General features: G+C 38.1%; 1 protein-coding gene across 3 annotated transcripts in view; it reads right to left on the minus strand.

Annotated features, from left to right (window-relative positions):
- LOC131435137 (elongation of very long chain fatty acids protein AAEL008004) overlaps window positions 1-6,918 on the minus strand; it is a 153,002-nt gene extending 146,084 nt beyond the window's left edge. For 2 of the 3 annotated variants that reach the window (XM_058602724.1, XM_058602729.1), the window contains exon 1: window positions 6,077-6,917. The gene's annotated coding sequence lies outside the window, so the exon portion shown is untranslated. Of the gene's footprint in view, window positions 1-6,076 lie in introns of all 3 variants that reach the window. The other variant, XM_058602707.1, reaches the window with a different exon arrangement.
- Window positions 6,919-19,734: the final 12,816 nt, after the last annotated feature.

The following is a 19,734-nucleotide window of genomic DNA, read 5'->3' on the forward strand; positions in this document are numbered from 1 at the left end:
TCGCTCTTCTCATACGAATAGGCAACGCAAATGTCTTAACGCTTGGTTGGAAAAATGATGCCGACTATGTGACATAAACACTGAAACACACTTTTGTGAACTACTCGAATCAGTCTGAATTAATTGGTGTCAAGAATGAGCCCGAACTAGGGTCAGAAATTACTTAATAAAAAGATAAACAATATTTTAATGAGACTGTTTTGAAAGAAAAGAAAGACATTACCACACCCCTAGGTGGATTAAGAAGGGTTTTTTTTTAAATATTCATATTTGTTAATGTAAACGGCATTATCATGAGATTTAAAAAAAAAATATTTTTAGAGCGTTCTGAACAGTTGTTTAACATAACGAATATTTAAGTTAAAAATAGTTTCTAGTCGGGTTATTAGTAACCAAAGGCAATGTAAATTGTCATACGTAATAAATATCTCATTTACATAGTGAAAATAATCATTAAACCAAAATGTTCCCGCTTTGCCCTTATTTGCCTGCGCCACATCAGTTAAACAGGAGACATGACCCTTTCGGCGAAATGACCTATTCGGCGAAATGGATTTATGCGAACTGACCCGCTCCCATATTTAATGTATGCAATTTTTTCAAATCGTAACTCGGTATCCGTTAACAGATCGTTTCTATGAGAGGGCGCCACTAGAATTAAATCCATACCATTTTCAGTTAGTACCAACCTTCAAAAGATACGTGTATAAATTTGACAGCTGTCTGATTATTAGTTTGTGAGATATTGCATTTTGAGTGAAGCTACTTTTGTTATTGTGAAAAAAAATGGAAAAAAAAGGAATTTCGTGTGTTCATGAAACACTACTTTTTGATGAAAAAAAGTGCCGCCGATACCAAAAAATGGCTTGATGAATGTTATCCAGACTCTGCACCGGGCGAAGCAACAATTCGTAAGTGGTTTGCAAAATTTCGTACTGGTCATATGAGCACCGAAGACGATGAACGCAGTGGACGTCCAAAAGAGGCTGTTACCGTTGAAAACGTGAAAAAAATCCACAAAATGATTTTCAATGACCGTAAAGTGAAGTTGATCGAGATAGCTGACACCCTAAAGACATCAAAGGAACGTGTTGGACATATTATTCACGAATATTTGAGAAAGCTTTGTGCAAAATGGGTGCCGCGTGAGCTCACAATCGATCAAAAACAACAACGAATTGATGATTCTGAGCAGTGTTTGGAGCTGTTATATCGAAATAAAACCGATTTTTTCGTCGATATATAACAATGGACGAAACATGGCTCCATTACTTCACTCCGAAGTCCAATCGAAGGCAGCTGAGTGGACTGCACGCGATGAACCGGACCCAAAGCGTGGAAAGACTCAACAATCGACCGGTAAGGTTATGGCGTCTGTATTTTGGGATTCGCATGGTATAATTTTCATCGACTACCTTGAAAAGGGAAAAACCATCAACAGTGACTATTATATAGCGTTATTAGAGCGTTTGAAGGACGAAATTTAAAAAAAACGGCCTCATTTGAAGAAGAAAAAGTTTTGTTTCATCAAGACAATGCACCAAGTCGATGATAACCATGCTGAAATTGAACGAATTGGGCTTCGAACTGGTCCCTCATCCACCGTATTCTCCAGATTTGGCCCCCAGTGACTTTTTCCTGTTCTCAGACCTCAAGAGAATTTTCGCTGGTAAAAAATTTAGAAGCAATGAAGAGGTAATCGCTGAAACTGAGACATATTTTGAGGCAAAGGACAAATCGTACTACAAAAATGGTATCGAAAAGTTGGAAGATCGCTATAATCGCTGTATCGTCTCTGATGGCAATTATGTTGAATAATAAAAACGAATTTTGGCAAAAAAATGTGTGTTTCTATTAAACGATACGAACTTTTCAGCCGAACTGTTATTTGTATTCAAATGGAATCAAACAAAAAGTTGTGGGAAACCGATTGGATTGACCCCTTGGGAAAGATTGGAAAATACACTGAAAAAAAACAGTTGAATGATTTTTTTTAAGAATTAGTAAATTAACCGAAAATAAAAATTTAAACTAGATCGAATTTCAATTTTTTTGCGCATTTTATTTTTATTTCAAGCCAAATACTGGAAACAGCATTTGGTGTTATAACAAAAAATTTAAAGTGCGATTTTTTTTCGGTCAACTTTTTAGTTCTTGAAAAATAATCGAATAATTTTCAACAGTGTATAATTTAGGGTGCCAATATTTTAAGGTCATGTCTAATTCCATTAAGTGTTAAAGTTTAGGCACATCAAAAAAGTCCCTATGAAAATTTGAGTTTAATCGTATATGGTGAAGGAGTGCGCCAGGCGGTCAAAATATGAAAATTTTCGATCTTGATAATTCACCCTGAAGGGTTACATGAAATTTCCGAAACCGAATGTTTTTTTCGTTGCCAAAAGTCTTAGAATTGCTTGAAAAGTCAAGATTTTGTGTCATCTTGAAAACATTTTTTTGAAAAAATCGATTTTCTTAGACAGAAAATTTTGAGATTTCAAAAATTGAAAAAAAATTGATTCCAAATGCCTTAGAACCGTATGAAACGTCGAGATCTAGTGTCATCTCAAAATTTAGTTTTCAAATTCGACTCTGGGACTTGAAAATCATCAGTTATACCGGTCTCCAGTTTCCGGTTCCGGAAGTACCGGAAACAGTGATTCTATTTTCAAAGTTCCAGATTTTTCTTCCGATCCGAATTCCGGTTCCGGAATTACAGAATACAAAAAATGTGGCACTAACTTTTCTCAGGAATGGATAAACCGATTTTGACAAACTTTGATTGAAATGCCACACGCAATTTCTGATTTCTTTCCAGATCTAACGTTCGGTTCCGGACATACAGTGTGCTTAGTGTAAGAATGTTAGTAGGAGTATTTTTGTCCCCCAGTAACCATGTGATAGGGAATCCTTGAAATTGGCTAATAAATTTCTCTAGTTTCCAGATCAAGATAGTTTATGAGTAAATAAATTCATAGCAAATTCTCATAAAATCAAATTTAAATAAAAGGACTTATAGTAAAACATTTTTCTGAATTTTAACCAAGTTCGATCAAAGAAAATCGGAAATGTTTTTATGTTTCAAGGAATGAAAAATTTAGAATTTGGGCTAAAATAGTTTCAATTTGTAGTTCAGCATTAGAGACCGCCCGTGTGTTACTACACCGTTATTGATCAGAACCAATCAAGCTTGCAAAATGTTTTTTTTTCTGAAACAACTCGCTTGGGAATAGCACGTAGTTTCATATTGTGTAAACTGCATTGATCCCTGCATGCTGATCAATAACGACGCTGCCACGTCCGAATGCAGAACTACTAGGGAAAAAGGATTGTTAGTTCATTGCATATTGCTACTAGAAACCGAGGAATCCGCTGCATTTCCACATGCATCACAGGAAGGGGTTGTTTGTTAGTAAATTTTCGAATAATTATATCGAAGATTCATCGCTCTGGGTAGCCGGCTACCGAGAATACGTTGCAATTTTATCGTGTCTTTTATTACTATGTGCTTCCTACTAAAATACAAAATTTCTTCCGAAACTCGTAAAACTCTGGACAGCCGGCTGTCGAGAGGTTTGCTATCAATACATACATTTAATTTTTTTTTTAATTCAATTCATCGATTACGGAAGTACCGAAAATGGTGATTTTTTTCACACTGCCTTTTCTCATATATGATTGAATCGATTTTCACTAACTTTTGGGGAAAATGGGTGGCAATTTTGCTTTGAAATTTAGCATGCACCAAAATCTGAAAAGTCAAAACTAATTGAGCATGATGCCCACTTATAGATGGGAACTTGTCTATATTTTAAATGTTGTTTTTTTTCTGATGATAACAAATGTCGCCTATACACAATACGACAATCAAAATAACAAGCTGTTCAAAGTCTTCATATTCAAAAGTGATGAAGTAGTGTTCAAATTTTCTGACAATAGAACGACCTGATATTGTGCATTTATACCACTGAAATCGGAAATCATTATCATCAAAAACCTGAATACAAATGAATTGGTTTACAGAAATAAAACAATTGTATTTTTTCTACTACGACCTCAAGGCACATTTGAAAACGAAGGATAAATTATCCGAATTAAAAAAACCTCAACAACGACTAATAAAAAAATGAAACAAGTAAGACAACTTTTGTGGCGACAAAGTAAAAAAATGAGTTGTTTTGATCAATCAATTTGAAGTATTTACCGATGAGTTGTCCCCAGAAAGTCCTATTTTAGTTAACATACACTGCCCTGCAAAAGTTTGGACTCACTTGAGAAAATCGTTTAGCTTTCTATTCGTTACTCTATTCACCATTCTTCATTAAAATGTGCGTCTTTGTATAACAACACATATATGAATGGTTTTTACTTAGATTCGCTGCATCGACAGTTGAAAATTTGTTCCAATGACTTCGAAGCCCACCTGCCTTAAATTGCAAGAAACATAACATCACTTTCATCAGAATTTCTGCTTTAAAACTCTATATAAAATTTTAAATATGGTAAGAGCAAAGCAAACATCGAAAGAAAACCTAGCTCAGATAGTGATTTTTAATACTACATGGAATGAAAAGTCTCGAGCCTCTCACATAAAAGACTTGAAAATAGTTTCGAACCGTGTATATTTTTCGTTGAAAACAAGCCTCTAGATGACCCAATACCACATTCCAAATACAATCTATCCACTAGCAACGGTGAAATTGAATGATTTGCGGTACGGATTGTTCCACCATTCGATCCCTCGTATTATCTAATTCCGAACCTGAAAAGGTTTCTCCAGGGAAGGAAAATTTTTGTCAAATGCTGAGGTCATTGTGAAAACGGAAGCCAATTTTGAAGTCATTGACAAATCTTTTTCTTTTTCAAAGGGCAACAAAATGTTGAAGAACCGATGGATCAAGTGTATCGCTCTAGATGGAGAATATAACTAAAGAATAAAAATGTTTTCACGGTAAAAAATCGACTTTTTATTTGAGACTTCTCATGCCATGTAGTAAAATCAATAAGTATATTACAAATAGAAGATATATTTGAACTCATTTTATGAATGGTATTCTCAAATCAAAAAGATTTTTCTATGTGAGTCCACACTTTTGCAAGGCAGTGTGCACGTGTTTTTTTTCTTTCTAACAAGTTAAAAAATCGATTAATCAAAGATATTGCTCGGGGATTCTTCCGGACAGAATACCAAAGACTCGATTTACGCGTTTGCATATCGCAGTAGGCTGAATATTATCGCACGAGAACAGCAAGCTCAAACTACTACTAAACCACCGGTGTCAGCATCTCTCTAGGAAGAGGAATTCCAAACGAACGTCGTTGAATAATCGATTACTAATTATAACAGTAGCCGAAAAAAAGGAACCGAGCTGCACACGAGCTACGACGAATGAATCGTGCGGAGTTCTCATTCAAGGTAAGATTGGACAGGATTGTTGACCGCTTAGAAAGAAAAACAAAACTATCCATGAAACCTTGACTAGTCTTGGCCAGGGTTCAACGAGGATCTACGCCGCTCATATACATTTAGGACCATTAGCAAAAAATTATCCGTAATGAAAGAAAAAAAACACAACTTTTCAATGGCCACGAAACATGCAACATGCAATGGAAATAATTGAAAGATGCTTTCGAAAGAACGTGTGTTGCTTCGTTCATTTGTTTGTTTGTTTAAAATAAGTTTGTCGTTTCGAATGGCGACATAGAACTCAATTCGAGATGGCCTCGCCGGAAATAGCAACCAAAGCAACAAGCAATTACAAATCTCAGCAATACTACTACTACTCTCCCAATGCCAGCAGGCGAAACCGCAATGAAAGCCCACCTACGGCGAAAGAAGTGTTCAAGCCAAAGTGAAATTACACAAACAAAACAAAAAAAACGACAGAATAAATACAATAGAAGTGCAAGTGAAGCAAGAAAGGCATTGGCATAAAATTGAGCGGCAGAAGTGATTTAATTAAACGAACCGCGGGTAGAAAGAAGAACGCGAAAAAAAAAACAAAAAGAACTTGACTAGAAGAGCGAGCGCGAATTTCGAACCGATCCCGAGGAGCATCTCCACCTGATAACCACCTACCTGTTAGAGTATCGTCGTTCCCACCGGGTGTTACGAAGTCGGGATTGGATGGCTTTGCTGGTTGCTTTTTTCCCAACTTCTTCTTCTTCTTGTTCTTCTCAGCAGCAGACAGAACAGGTTTGTGTAAGCTCGCACTCCCGGAAAATTATGTAATTTATTATCCTTGGCTTCACTTACACACACGCACCGAACGATGAAGTTTATTACTCCTGACTACTCTTTCTCTCCCTCTCTATCTCTCTCGCTGGCACAGCTTCCTGTTCTGTTCTTTACCAGCCCCACTTTCACTTCCGATATCCGAAACCCAAAATGTCGAATCCCTGTTCAGTTGATTTTCTTGTATTTCAAAGAATTCACTGGAAGAATTATCGCAACCGAAACTGCGAAAATGTGTTGATTTTTCTTCGGAAAACTTCTTTTTCTTCTCTCTGCTCTAATCTCTAATGAATCCCAGTAGAGAAGCAGAACTCACGAAAAAGGACTTCGAGATCACAGCATCAACAACAAGCAAGGTCTGTTTATAGCCTTGCACGCTAAAAAACACACACACCAAGTAGTCCCACTTCCAGCGCCAGCTACTGACTTAGTAGGCCGTGCTTACTTCCGCGCTTAAACTACTAATCGACAACTTCCGGATTGCTTCGATATTCCGATCGTTTTCCTTCGCGATGGCGCACCACTCAAGCATAAACAACAATGGTCACAAGTCAAAGTAATCCTAGACGAGTTTAGGTGGGCCGCAAAAATTTGACACCGAGAATGCTACGGTTTTTGGTCGATGGGAAGAGGACTTCAAGAATCGAACCAATCTTTAGTAACCCTATGGATGTAACTGAAGCTTCCTCTAGATTTTTGCACGGTTTTACACAATTCCCCCACCCTTGGTTGATTCTTTCTCGTTCGCGCACAATCTGCGACCAGTCCCGCTGCGCTCCCTCTCGCTCTCACCCCAGTCAGTCAGTCAAGCAGTCGCTCTCTCACACACGGTCGGTCGGTCGGTCGGTGATATGTTGCTTCCAAGCACCAAGCAGAGGCGAAGGCGATAAAAACGAGTTGAGTTCTTCTCTTCGTCTCCGCGTGCACATATCCAGCCTACATCAGCAGCACCCTTTCTCACCCCCTTCGGCGCGGACGCGAGAGAGAGAGAGAGATCTTCCGCCTGGACGCAGCAGTGACTGACCGAACGAAAAACCCGAACGTTAAGACGTGAGACGCGAAACCACCAACCCCCCCTTCGAAGCGCGGTGCCCCGCCGCGCAAGGTGAGTCCTTTTTGTTCAAACTTCACCTTCACTATCCTCGCCACTATCGTTCTCGATCCGGGGTGGTGTCGGACGCGCGTTCTCGCAGAAGTTGATTTTTGCTCTAGGTCGTCGTGCTGCTGCTACAGGAAAACGAGGGAAAAAAAGATCGGTCACAGAATAATCAACAGAGTGGCGAAGCTGATCTCTGCTCACTCTGCTCTGCTCTTGTTTTGTCATGAGCACGCGAGAGCTCGCTCGCACACAACCACGTGCACGTGGCCGTATCAGAAAAACTAACAAAAAAAAAGATATTTATCAACGAATACACACTCAGAATCATATCAGCGTTTTTTTTTTATTATTTTGGTTTCGAGGGGGGTTGACCGAACGAGTGCGCGCGGAAATGGATTTAGGCACAGACCGTAAATAGGGAAGAGTAGTAGCTGGAAATCTAGATGGGAATGGATCTGTTTTTTCTCTGGCACTGGCAAAACATTGTTTTTCTGTATAAGATTCAGATCGTCGAGATGTGATGTGATGTGATGTGAAGTGAAGCCACCATCAGTTCAAGGACTTGCCTGTGGATGCGGGTAGACTTACAGTAGCCCCGATATGACTCATCCATTCACCTTCTTACTATAGCTGTTACCGAAAAGCGAACAAAAAGGGTTGGGCGGATACGTAAGTAGAGTCACTTACTCGTATTCCGCGGGAATAAAAGATGCTCTTCCAACCATAATATCCAGTGCATGGCTGAAGCATATCGCTATACATGCTTGAACCCGCCTGATGGTTTGTTTGAGAAGGGCGCGTCAGACTCAGATCAAACCTTCAGAAGGAAACAAGTTTCCTTCAAGTGACTTGGGCTGGCTATCCACAATCCCTCGTCCAGTCATCAATTCGTCCGATGCCCTGATGCTCCCTCCCCTATACGCCCCCGTGCAAAATTTTTTATATTGATAATGAAATGAAATGTAATGTAATGTGTAATGAAATTAATATAACATAAAATGACATATTAGATTACAAAATAATATAATATGACATAATATAATATAATATATTTTAATTTAATATAATATAATACAATGTCATTCAATATAATATAGTACAATGAATTATATAATAAATAATAGAATGAATAAAATGATATGTTGCGATATGCTATGATATTATATTACTTGAATTTATATGTCATTTCTCATCCTCTCATTCTGCCATCAACGCATTCCCTCGACCAATTGTCACCACAGACACAGTTGTAAGCATGAAACAGGAACCAGTGAGGACCAAGCTCACCTTGTGACGACCTTGATATTTAGTTGAAAGTTACTTTAAAAATGGTAACTTATAAGGAAAACAAATTTATATTTTGCGCAGAGGTACGTAGTACTACTCATAATAAACCCTATAATATAATATAATATAATATAATACAACATAATGCAATACAATATAACATAATATAATAGAATACAATATAATATAATATAATATAATATAATATAATATAATATAATATAATATAACATAATATAATATAATATAATATAATATAATATAATACAATATAATATGATATAATGCAATGCAGTATAATACCATACAACATAGTATATAATAACATAAAATAGTGTAAGACGATAATATATGAAATAATATGCTATGATACAATATAACAGATAATGTCGCAGTGTGAGTTACGCTCTTCTAATAGTAATAATAATAATAATAATAATAATAATAATAAAAATAATAATACATGATGTAATAAACAACAGAATTATATGTTGTAATATACTATGATAAACACTGCAGTTTATGATGGGCTTCAACCTACAAGCCATTTCGCACCCTCTCATTCTGCTACTAACGCAGAAGGCGATAGCACCCAGTCGACGCCGTTCTATTGACCAAATATCATCATAGACGCTCGGGGAGGCATGAGATAGGGACTTGTGAGGACTTAGTTAGGACCATTTGACGACCAGCACTGTTTTATTCTGTATGTTATGCACAAACAATCTCTTGGTTTCTTTCAAAAATCGAAGAGAAAATTTTTGAATTGAATACCACAATATTATATGTACATGAGAAAGGCATCATTACACCACTATGTGTATTAAAACAGGTTTTTTAAAGAATGTTTGATGTAGAGATTGACCGGACTGATGAAGTACTAAATCATTGAATACTAATTAAAATACCAGGGCTTGGTTGTGGTGTTTAAATAGTTAGATCGCATCGCGACAATCTTTAAATTTGGCAAAATAATTAATCAAAACCTTCCTTTATCTTGCAAATTAGTGTGAAAGAAATCGTTTTATTCCTAAATACAAGCAAATTAATGAATATATTTAAAAAATCTTTAGTTGAAACAACTAAATTGAGGTTAATTTAGTTTATCTCAAAAGTTAGTCAATTTTATCTATACCTCGTTCATTTGAAACTATTTTTGGATTTCTCATATAGAAAGGTTATGCAATCACTGTGAAAACCGATATATGAACCGAGGCCCGGAGGGCCGAGTGTCGTATACCATTCGAATCAGTTCGTCGTAATCACAAAATGTCTGTGTGTGTATGTAAGTATGTGAGACAAATAATTTCACTCAATTTTCTCAGAGATGGCTGAACCGATTTTCACAAACTTGCCGACTTACCGCAACTAATTAGCAACAAATTATTTACTAGACTTCGATTAGTTTTGAAGCATATTTGGAAGAGGGGCTTCGCTAACTTCATATGAACTTAGCGAAGTACTCAAAATAATAAAACAAAATTGAGCAACAAATTCAAAATTACCGTAACTAATTAGCAACAAATTAGCAATAAGTTATTCACTAGGCTTCGATTTGTTTTGAAGTATATTTGGAAGGGGGCTTCGCTAACTTCATATTAACTTAGCGAAGTACTCAAAATAATAAAAAAAATTGAGCAGCAAATTCAAAATTACCGTAACTAATTAGCAACAAATTAGCAAAAAGTTATTCACTAGGCTTCGATTTGTTTTGAAGCATATTTGGAAGGGAGGCTTGGCTAACTTCATATGATCTTAGCGAAGTACTAAAAAAATTTTTTAAAAAATTGAGCAACAAATTCAAAATTACCGTAACTAACTAGCAACAAATTATTCACCTATTTGCGTTATCATCGGTGAGGGATGCCTCGCTAATTTCATGCTCATATCGTCGAGAGTAAGGGTTCTAGGCTCCACACATTCCACACTAGGCTACGTCGCCCAAATGAACACTAAAACTAAACAGATTAAACTTGAAATAAAACAAATTTTCTGTTAATTCAATCCAAGATGCATTTTATATTCATTCTATTGTGCATTATTAGTCATCTTGAAACTAATTACAGTTATTTAGGGGTTAGCCTATGTTTGTGCTTAGGGCACATAACCGTTTTTACTAAGACGAAACGTAAAGAAAAGTAATTACAGTTACTCATCTAGGCTGCATGAATAAACTACGAACTTTTCAGTTTATTCCAACCATAATGGTTTGTGCAGACTTCCAACTTTTCTCGGAAATGGTTGAACCGATTTTGACTAACATAGATTCAAATAGAAGGTCTTGTGATCCCATATAAATTTTCTGAATTTGTTTGGATCCGACTTCTGGTTTTGGAGTAATGGGGTAAAATGTGCACAAAAATGAAAATATGCGTGCTAATTTTTCCTATTGTCTTATGGTTCTTTACAAAACTTCTGAATTTCACTAAAATCCGATATCCGGTTCTGGAATTTTAGGGTAATTAGTGTAGAATTTTTAATTTCAATTTAACTTACTCACTTTTCTCAGAGATATACACTGAGGTCTCTTTTTACGCGCGTATAAAAAACCTCAAAACTGAAGAAAAAAAATCTTAGAAATGCATGAAACGTCCAGATCTGGTGTAATCTCAAATTTTTTTTTGTGAAAATCGAATTTGATACCGCGTAACTTTGAAAATCCGCGTAGAAAAAAAACAAAAAAAATAAATTTTTATATCAAATGTCTTAGAAATGCTTGAAACGTCCAGATCTGGTGTAATCTGAAGATTTCTTTTTTCGTAAAAAAACCGCGTAACTTCGGAAATCCTACTCCTGAACTCATAAAAAAAGACCACAGTGTAAATGAATGGTCTTATGGTTTTATACGAGGCTTCTGAATGTCATTCGGATCCGACTTCCGGTGAAATTCTGTGCCAGGAAGTGCGCGCCAGTGTGACTATTTGAGTTGAACGAATCTTAGCTCAAAGCAGATGATATAAAACCGATTCATAGATTACGATTACGATTCGTGGTTCATACGCAGTCTCCACGTTCCATCTTCCATCTTTACTCCGCCATGCGTTGGTCCTCTGCCAACATAGTTCAGGTCTTGTGGTCATAGGGAACAACCGGTCTAATGAGCGTTTTGTAGATGATCAATTTCGTGCGGTGGCGTACTTTACTCGATCACAGATTTTTTCTGATTTCAAAGTATGCACGATTTTCTGCCAAAATACACCTCAGTATTCCTCTGCTGGTATCGATATCGCTACCGTCCAGCAATATTCGTGGTAAAACGCGTAGTGCTTTCTTTAGAGCCTCTCCTTTTCAGTCCGATGTATGTTTCCATCATCTTATCAAGGTTACGTGTCCCAATATCAACGTCGTCAGCGAAGCCGCTGACTTCCGAAAGACCGTACCACTTATGTCGATCCTTGCTCTTCGAATTACACCTTCCAAAGCAATATTAAACAGAAGACAAGAGAGTCCATCCCCTGCCGTAGCCCTCTCCGGGATTCGAAGAGACTCGAGAGCGTCCTACATACTCGGACGGAACCTATCATTGCTTTGACCAATTGCGCCAGTTTAACCGGAAAGCCAAGCTATCCAAATCAAACTAACATTCAGCTACTTTGCGTGCAAGAAAAATGCATTGTGTGTATTGGTTTGAATGCGTTTTGGTGAGCTCAGGAGATGCAATTGATGTCAGATATTTCATTGTTTATTACATCTGCATCAAATTGGAGGAAATTATTCATATTCACGTCAATCAGGTTATATCTCTGACATTAGTCACCCGCCTTTTTATGCGAATTTTATATTTTATGCAGTTTTTTCATACCAATTTTCGAAGTTATGCGGCTTTTTATGCACATAAAATAAGACCAGAGTGTAGTTTTTACATCAAAGAGTCATTCCCGTGTCAATACAGAAATACTGTCATTTTCCTTTTAAAGGAATAATGAAAATGTTGAACTTACTATCGTTTCGGATTCAAGCCAAGCATCTGTTCTGTCGAAAATCTACGGCCTACAACCATTCAGTCGAACGACTCCACTGGATACGAAAATGATCACTAGCATTCATGCATTCTTCATCCGTTCCAGGTTCATCATTGAATTTAATCATCATCGTCATTGCAGTCGCGTCATTGCACAATCAACAGAACCCATCCTAAAACAACAGGCGAATGTAATTCTTCCTTAGATCTGTTCGGTTTTTCAACGTGCGCACGGCGCGTTAATAAATCAAGGGGTGGCGGGGAAGTGCCTTCATTTGCACACTATTTACCGGACGGTGATGTAGTTACGGCGTACACACACACAAACACACGAACATACTCAAAGCCATAAAGCGAAGGCGATTAAGATCATAAAAATCTTGTATGAAAACCATTCTCGGGTGCACAATCGCATATCGCATATGGGAAAAAGGTGTATTCGCAGATAGCAGGCGTTGATAAAGCGAAGAAGAGAAGAGGAAAAAGATTTGTGGTTGAACGAAACTGTTGGTGACGGGGGGTGCCATGCATTAACTTTTTGATAGCCCGGTGCCAAACCATAGTGTGGAGAGTGGTTCGCTCTTATTCGGCTATTAATGCTCATGAGAATGAGATTTTGATCCCTGCTGAGAGTCTAAGAGAGAGAAAGAGAGTTCTACTCCTAGTGCGATGCTGGCAGATTTTAGGTTAGTTTTTTTTTTGTTTTTGACAGCATTTATTTGGAGGTTTCGGTGATCGCATGTTTGTTCATTCAACGGGTTTTTTTAACAAATATTTAAACTAAAAGACTTTACAGTTTCCAAACAGGTTATCGTTACCTGTGACTGTCAAACAACTCGCAATCCACACACATGAAGCGCGAATTTTGTTTGGGAAACAACAAGCAACAAATACTGACATTTATAATTCGTTGTGATGAGATTCGTTGTGATCAGCTGTGGCCTTGCAGAGCCACTCATCATAAATAAATCGGCTTTCAGTGTGCACAGCATTACGATGTTTTTTTTTTTGTCAGCATAAATTAAAACATATGTACGCGAAGGCATCAATTTGCACTTCTCTTAACGCAGTCATCAACGCAAGGACGCAATATCATAACTGTTAACCGCTTGCAGTCCATTGTTTGTACGCAGGACATCAACAAAAGCAGTAGCAAAACTGGAACTGGATCCGAAACAGATCAATATGCGATAGCCGCCAGTAGCAGCAGCACACGACGCATTGACGGAACATGGGTCGCGAAGGTCATCATCATCATCATCATCGTCGTCGTCGTCGGTTGCACAGGTTTGTTGAAAGACATGGGGAGAGGGACTCGCGCTTGGAGCGAAGTAGGAAGCGGACTGGTTTTTATTTATCGTCGTAATTTGCGTGACATATGTCGAACATCAATATTCATCACTGTCGGGTTTGCTTAGTTAATTTTTTGTTTTCTTTTTTTTCAATTGAAGTCGTTCCTCTTCCCCGATTCGGTCATAATTTCGGGATTGTAAAAAGATCATCATCCGAGTTCTGTTTTCGTCAGAATCTGCTGTCGTCATCGAGAGAGAAAAAAAAACATTTCGCAAACAAATTATCATTTCAACTACAGTGTGTTTATTGGCAGAAATATTGCTTATAATTGGCAAAACATTGCGCGTAACCTTTTTTTTTCCTCTCTCGGCGCATCACTGACGAAATGCTTTGTGGCATTATCGTGGGTATCAGCAATTTGTTTTCTAGACCCCATTATTCATTACTCAACCAAGATCAGAATATTCAGGAGGAAAAAAATTAATTGCACTGTGATGTTTTTGGGTAGTCATTCCTCTGGACCATAGAAAGGATATCAGTACAAAGAAAAATAAATATGGTACTCAATTTTCGTGATCACCGAAATGACACTAATTCCTTCATCGATCGGCGAGTTTTGCACACGTCTTCAATATGGCAAACCATTTATTTTTCACGGAATATTTTTTGTTCAAAAATGGTACCATCGAAGAAAAAGTCTTAAATCTTTCTTAAAATCTTATTTTAAACTAAAATTTCGAATCCATATTTGTTAATTTGATTGGTTTCATTTAAAAAGTGAAAATATCACAGCTGAAATATTTTTTTCCAATTTTAAATTTCTGAAAATTAACGAATCACTCCGTTTCAACAAATCTACGCATACAAAAATGGGCTACTTCTAAGTCTCGTACGCCTTCAAATCTTGACACATTAAATGTGGAATAAATAATAGTGTCTGTTAGTTCAATTCAAGAAGCAGTTTTTTCAATTGATTGTGCATTAATCATCTTACAACTAATTACAGTCACTCAACTAGGCTGCGAACTTTAAAGTTACTCCAGCCATTAGAGCCTGTGCAGATTTTTCTACAACCAATTTAACTACTTTTTTACCAGATTTTCGGCATGTTTCTATGGTTGCCGCTTGTTGTTTGTATTGAAAGAGTTCTCTCTTCATTCACGAGAGCCCAATACCGTTTGACGTAGTGACAAGATGCCAAATCAACCGAGAATAGCGAGGGAGCTTCATATCTGTGTAGGAACGGTAGCAATCGATTCTTTAGGTATTCTTCACGGTTTATCCTTCCAGTAATGATGAAGCTTGTTTTGCTCGACCACAGCTGCATTTTGCTTGCCCAACCAAATATTTTTCTCAGTATAGAAAGACATTCCGGGAAGCCGCTTAAAGTCTTCCAAAACCAAGTCAAATATTCGCGATTCTACTTGTGAGTCCGAATTTTAGCCGTTCTGTTTATCATTACGGTTCGGTACAGTTTTTACCTTGAACGACTTGATACCTTGCCGGTGGTTGGAAGTATGCTCGAAAGTTTGACATTTTTATTTTTCTAGGCACAGTACCGAAAGATCTGGTCTCTTCTGCAATATTCGCTTTACCAAGCTTTTTTGTAAGTTTTCTTACTAATAGATCCAAATTTTCATTGCGACCGCACACAATTTCTAATCGCACTTGCTCTTCTTTCGACGCCATCTACGATCTTATAGCTTGTAGTATTACAAACGTTGAAGTATTTTGTATTTTCATCCCATTTATTCAAGTTCGTCTCCACATATCTCGGTCCATGGCTGCTCGTCGCCAGCCACTCAAGACACGGATGCTTCGGAGATCACCCTCCACTAGATCGATTCACCTTCCTCACCTTTTTGTACCAGTCGGATTTGATTCAAGAACCATATTCACTGGACTGTCGTCCGACATCCTTATGACATACCCAGCCCATCTTAGACGTCCGATTTTAGCTGTCCGCACGATGGGTGGTTCTAATAGCAGCTGTTGCAATTCTTAAAAGGCAGAAAATATTTCAATGAGATTGTTCCGATGTAATAGAAAGGCATTATCACACCACTAGGTGCATTAAGAATGGGTTTTTTTCATAATTATATTTTATGGTAGATTTTTGAGTTCTTGAAAATTTTTCCAGTAACAAAATGAATTTCCGAATTAAAACGATTTGATGAAATATGCATGCTAAAAGTACTAAAGTAAGTTTCCGGCTGCTCGGCCATCCATGGAAGTTGACCATCAATGTTAACTTCCCTCTCTGAGCAGCCTAGATAGCCGTGTAGTGTCGGTAGCGGTTTCCCAACTGCTAAGAATAACGCTACGGTCCACCTGTACCGGTGGTATAAGTCCACCAAACAGGTAAGCCGTGTGGCATCCGGCGGAATTATTTTTTACCAAGAATTGATCCACTGGTTTCCTATTCCATGTCGTAAAAGGCCACAAAAATAGGAACTCCTAAGTCAAGGTGTATTTCCGTGCCGATGGCTGAATGGCTGCAGGAGGTTAAACATTGCAGTCGTGAACGGAATATCTTGGGCTTTTCCCTTACTGGATACACGCAATGCTTAGCAATCAACTTCTTTGATCATCGCTTCGGCAGGCCAGAGATTAGAAAGCTGAGTGTCTGTGGGTGTCCTCAAGGTGGTGTACTATCCCCACTTTTATGGAACCTAGTCGCTGATAGTTTGTTAAGGAAACTTAATAACCTTGGATTTCCGACTTATGGTTTTGCCGACGATTATCATATATTGATGACCGGTATAAGCATTAACACTCTCTTTGATTTAATGCAGCAAGCCCTGCGATCTGTTGAACAATGGTGTTGTCAGGTTTGGATTATCTGTAAATCCGGGCAAAACATCAATGGTGCTTTTCACTCATCGTAGGATAATTACAGGAGCTCGTCCGTTGCAGTTCTTTGGTTCAGGGGTCACTGTGGTCGATCAAGTTAAATACGTCGGGGTTATTCTTGACTCAAAACTGAATTGGTCTGCTCACATTGATTTCAGGATTAAAAGAGCTTGCATGGCTTTCGGCCAATGCAGACGAGCTTTTGGAAAATCATGGGGACTCAAACCCAGATATATTCATTGGATCTACACAACTATCGTTAGACCAATTTTAGCATATGGATGTCTTGTATGGTGGCAGAAAGGAGAAGTCGCGACAGTTCAGTCAAAGCTAAATCATCTCCAAAGGATGGTCCTAATGGCGATGACAGGAGCATTCACGACAACTCCTGCTGCTGCTCTAGAGGCGCTACTGTGCATTAAACCACTACATGTGTTCCTAAAACAAGAAGCATTATCTTGTGCATACCGTCTTAGGGTTACAGGGCTTTGGAACAGTAACCCATTAGAATATGCTACCAGTCACACTCGCTTGTGGTCTCAAATGGTTCCGTGGGATGAGTATTTACTCGCTCCTAGTGACCTAACTCTCACATGCAGTTTTCCTTTTAAAACATTCAATGTGAGCTATCCTCTTCGTTAGGAATGATTGTCTGGTTGTCTGGAACGACAACTTGATGAACACATAGTTTGTTTTACGGACGGTTCTCTGTTGAATGGTCGTGCTGGTGCTGGTATCTACTGTCGTGAAATAGGCTGGAGCAGTCTCATTCACTTGGTAGATACTGTACTGTGTTTCAAGCAGAAATCTACGCAATTCTGTGTGGAGTACAATCGGCACTTCAGCAGAGGATCTGTGGTAAACGTATTTATTTTTGTTCCGACAGTCAGGCAGCCTTAAAAGCACTCAGTTCGAATGACTCACGGTCGAATCTAGTGATCGCATGTCGAACTCAAATTGAAGACCTCAGCATTTCAAATGCTGTTTACTTCATATGGGTACCCGGCCATTCTGGTATTACTGGAAATGAATGGGCTGATGAGTTGGCTAGAGCTGGTGCAACGAATGATTTCGTTGGTCCTGAACCAGCTTTACCACTTTCAACTAGTTGGATAAAGCACAAGATTCGTTCTTGGGCTGCATCTAAACATGTCAGCTACTGGCGCAGCTTGCAAACTTGCGCTCAGACAAAAACATTTCTACCAGATTTAAATCTGAAAATGTCAAAGTGTCTACTGCATTTCTCCAAGCATCATTGCAGTATTCTGGTCAGAGCTCTGACTGGACATTGCAAACTCAATTATCACATGGCTACTATTCAACGTGCTGAGTATTATTCGTGTGATTTATGTGAATGCGATTATGGTACTTCATATCATCTGATATGTAACTGTCCCGCATTGACGCAGCTACGTATCCGGGTTTTTGGTTCTCCATACATGGTTGAGTCTGTGTATGCGGAGCTAAAATTGAAGGATATTCTCTCGTTTCTCACCCAATGTGGTAAGGAGCTATAGTCAGAAGGGTTCATCGTTCTTCCTGGAGTGAATGAATCCCTTCTGTATTCACCTTAAATAGGGTTTGGCAGATTGTTTGGCATCCTCTGGGGGGTACCGCATTTACTTCTGCTCGTACATACTGCGAGTCGTTCTGCATTCTTCCGGGAGTGCAGAATGGTGTCGCTTTTGTAAGATCTCTAAATCCTCTCGGGGGTTGGAGGTTTTATTAACAGCAGACTGTTCGGGACCTCGTAGAGGTTCAGAATTTCCTTCTGCTTCCACTAAATGTGATCCTCAGCAGATTGTTCAGCATCCCTTAGGGGTGCAGAATTTACTTCTGCTTTTATGTGTTTTTGTGTCGTCAATTTTTCCCATCCTCCTAGTCCAACCCTTACCATTTCCTTTCAATCCTTCCCTCTTATATATCGGGAAAATGATGCTAAAAACAAATTGATGGCAAGGCACAAATCTCCAAATATCAAGGGGAACGTGCCATTTGAGCCAATTTGTTCTGATTCCTGATTCCTGACTATTTGCCCTTTCAAAAATCAGTCTTAAGTCAATTTGATCTCTCCATACGTGCAAAACAAATGTCCTTGATTGCTTCGAAATTGCCCAGCATTTTTCGACTGGTCGAAATTACGGGTAATTCGACAAAATGCATTAGCTTGAGGACAAAATAATCTTGTTGGCAACGTACAACTCCAGAACCACCTTGCACTAGTGGCAGCTGACCAAATCGAGCCAAAAAATGTTTGCAGATTAACGGCAATACACGTTTCTGGCATTCTCCGATGTAAACTTGGGACGTCATCGTCCTGAATGGGACGAATGGTTTCGTTTTCAGGCTACAATTGAAAATCACTACTGAAAACTTTGCTCAAGTTGGAAAATTCTATACCTATTTATTAAAAAGAAGGTAAACAAATTATAAGAACATTTTGGTTATAAATTGAATGACGAAATTGGCCGTCTTAAACAACATGCACAAATGTGTCTCACTCATATTAATCAATTAAAAACACCCATGGTTTATAAATATTTTGTGCGCTTTATTTTCACCCTAAATTTAACCTTAAAGCTCGTTCATGTCAAACATTTTAGAAAACTTCAGCTTTGAGCTATTTAGGGGTATCTCATAGTACTGAAAATTGTATGATAAACTGCTGCACATATTTCCAATGGTATAGAGAAGAAATTATGTTGCTACCTTAAATACAACAAGAGATATTTACGATTAAGTTCTACCCATTTTTGTACAGGCAGCTTTTCAAAAGGCACCCCATAGTAAAGTAAGTCGTATTCACGACAAAACAATTACTTTTTTTTGGAAGGTTATGTCCGTTGCGCAAACATCGGATCGCACAGCAATGAGTACGCATTTGTTTTTCTCACCATATCCACGAAGAACGATCCTCGGCAAGAACAAAAAATGGTAACGTCAAGCTTCATCGTTTATTTAACTTTGCTTTGAATATTGTTTTTGTTTCGAAATAACCCTTTACGGATA

This window comes from Malaya genurostris, chromosome 1, assembly GCF_030247185.1.
Source record: "Malaya genurostris strain Urasoe2022 chromosome 1, Malgen_1.1, whole genome shotgun sequence".
Classification (NCBI taxonomy): Eukaryota; Metazoa; Arthropoda; class Insecta; order Diptera; family Culicidae; genus Malaya; species Malaya genurostris.